The 3,187-nt window shown below is 39.8% G+C and overlaps 1 protein-coding gene across 1 annotated transcript in view; it reads left to right on the plus strand.

Moving 5' to 3' along the window:
* LOC108753709 (cysteine-rich motor neuron 1 protein-like) overlaps positions 1–3,187 on the plus strand; it is a 167,628-nt gene that overhangs the window by 737 nt on the left and 163,704 nt on the right. The gene's annotated exons all lie outside the window — the stretch shown is intronic.

Raw genomic sequence — 3,187 nt, forward strand, 5'->3', positions numbered from 1 at the left:
TGTGTATATACATATTGTACGTGAACGCGGTTTTTCTGTACAAAGACGACCCACTGGCAAGATTAATTGCACATTTGCAGTGCATCGCGACCGCGAGTGCTTTTTAAAAAATTAACTCGTGATTTATGTCCTGCACTCCGCTAATCTCCCGAGTGTCACAATTCTTTTACGGTTTTTCCATCGTCATCGCACACACTTTCTTACTGATGAGATGAGACTAAAGAAATCTGCTGTTGATGCTTTTTGGAAAATTTATCTCTCTGGCGCGAAGAGGCTGCAACAGTGCTATTTAAAAATTGAAAATTTTCTCTCTACGATCGATTAAATCTGTTTGCGGTATCGTCGTTATTCATAGATGAAATGTTAGAACATGCCTTCATTTTGCGCTCTAATACGTCGTATAATCAGTATTACTTGGTACGCTCCGCTCTACTCGTGATTATGCCAGTTACACTGGCTGTTATCGACTTTACGAGCATAACTCCCCGGACGATACAATGGGATGTAACTCAAAAAGTGCTGTGTACTTCGAGCTTTATTGGTCACTACTGTTGACCTGTTCCGCGTTTATTAAGTAGTACTGCTCCACTGGGTATACTTATAATTTATTCAATCGTTTGAAAAGAAAATTGTGCGAGAGCTAAATTTAATTTTTGAAGACTGAACCAATGAAGCGTCGACAAACAAACAATCGAATTACATACTGAAAAAGAATTTGATAACGGCTACTTAAATATTTAGCGAAATCGATTATCGTTTGATATTGAATAAATATATTTAGGAAAGAAAAACTATTTTTGGTTACACTAATCAAGCATTTAATTGGCATTATTTTGTTAAACATTTGATAGCTATTATTTGATGGTTTTTTTTTTATAAATTCAATTTATATCAATCTGTAGCACGATAAATGTTTCAAGAAAGATATAAAATATAAAATGTGATATAATTGAGGAAAAATAATACTTGCGAGATAATTGTGTGAAAAAGGAAATGTGTCAGGAAAAATGGCACGCCGGGCATGCGGTCGATGAAAATTTCGTGACGTCTTTAAAATAAGCACAAATATATCAGTGCGACTAACTCACGTTTTGTGTGACTACATGAATAGAATTTTTCTCCGTTATCCCGGATTTTTCGTAACTATCAGATCGGATAAAATGGGTCACGATGATCTGAACGGAACACAATCGTAACGAGCATTACACGAACCCGGATCTTGTCTCTTTTTTCGACTTTCGATTTGGTCTCCATTTTTCTCGATACTTGGTCTATGTATTTTTTTTCTTACACGTTAGAATTATTCGCGCGTCGAAAGAAAAAGCTTAACGAGGGCCTTATAAAATCTAGTCGTTCGTGCTTATCTTTTGTCCTCTCTCGCGATGTTGCAGTCTCGTTCCTCCCTTTGCACATTATCGCGCGATTCAATAAAGAATAAAAAAAAAAGGGAGGGGGAGAAAAACGAGGGGAAACAAGCGGCGATCACGATGGTTTGCCTTTTGAGCACGAGAAAGGACCGTGCGAAGCTTCGAAATACGAAACGAAATACCCTGCGAATATCGCTAATTAACAGCGTGAAACATGCGAAGCCTCTTCCTTCCCTCTTCTCTCGCCTCCTCTCTCCGTCTCTCTCTCTCTCTCTCTCTCTCTCTCTCTCTCTCTCTCTCTCTCTCTCTCTGTTTAGTCTTGTTTCTTGTATCATATGTATACATGTATATAGGTACATTGTGCACGTTGACTTCGGCATCGAATACATCGGTGACTGGTTTTCGAAAAAAAAAAGGGGCACGGAAGAGAGGAAAGGAAAAAATAAAAAAGCTATTAAAAGCGTTCTTTTGCGAGCGCGTTTTTCACTGTAGAGCGTTATTTCATCGCTCTTTGAGGCGTGAGGGCGCGACGCCTTTCTGCATTTGCTTAAAAGGAAAGTTTCTGCCGAGAGAAATACGTTAGCTCCTCGACTCGTTAAATACGGCCAAGGTCTGCCCCGGGTAGAGAGACGTCCGTGTCTCTTGTCCTCTTTCTCGACGCCTGTAGTACGTACAGGGGAAAAAAAAAATATATATTTCAGTGTAAGGCAGGTGATTTAATTTTAATATTTTCCTTTAATGGCTTTTAATGACAAATGAAATTGCAATACTTTTTCACGCACGTACACTGTCTCGTTATCTCCTTCAGGTCTTTGTAATTTTTATCTATTACGCTACCAAAGTTATATTGATAGAATGTTATGCATTGCATCATGCATTTTCTTGTGCCGATACTAACTCTTTCAATCCACTACGTTATTTTTTTTTACTTAAATCCGTTCGGTTCGTGTTATATCTCACGATTTACACTTTATCCCGTTCCTCCGTATTTGCCGCCTTGCGCCGTTATCGTTTTCGCGGAACGTATAATGGAATTAACATGCTAATACTAATACTGACTTGTGCATTCCTTTTGTTCGCGATTCCCGCTCTGTTCAGTCCCCGTACGCGCTCTCCGAGCTTAATGATCCGTCCGTCTCCGCGCTCGTCCCTGAAAACGAAACCAACGTGTACCTCGTGGAACGGGAACAAAGTCCTCGGTGCATGATGACGTATCACACGCGCGCAACTCGATAAGCAAGCGGACGCTCCTCGGATTTCGCTTTCGTTCGCAGAAGGCTGCGAGATGGAAACGCGAGATCGCGAGGAAACGCTGAGACGCGAGAGTTTAATCGGAGAACACTTCAAATCTCGAGAGATTCTCGGTCTGTTGTAAACAGCGATGCAGTTGCGATCGAGCTCCCCCACCCCCCCCCATGTTTAATTCTTCGATATGTTGAATTAAATCGAAATTTGTATCGGCGGAAAGTCGGATTTATCAAATACCCTCTTCTGTCGATCGTCACGATGGAATTATCACGCAGCAACGTGTTTCACTTGGGATGGACAAACACGTTTTGGGATAAATTACAATTTCGCTTACTTTTTTATCTCTCTCAGAAGTATCGTTTTATTTAGCAAAGTTAACATTTTTCGCTTTAAACGGTTCATTCGCACTACATTAAAAGTACACATGTAAACTCATTGAAATCTCGCGAAATGCTGCTAATGAAATGTTCCAATAAGCGGCGAATCTAGTGTGGCATTACTGTTGTTTATCTCCTTTTTCTTTCCAGTGGAACTATTATCATTAATGCAAATATATATATATATATATATAT

This window comes from Trachymyrmex septentrionalis, unplaced genomic scaffold (genome assembly GCF_001594115.1).
Source record: "Trachymyrmex septentrionalis isolate Tsep2-gDNA-1 unplaced genomic scaffold, Tsep1.0 scaffold70, whole genome shotgun sequence".
NCBI lineage: Eukaryota > Metazoa > Arthropoda > Insecta > Hymenoptera > Formicidae > Trachymyrmex > Trachymyrmex septentrionalis.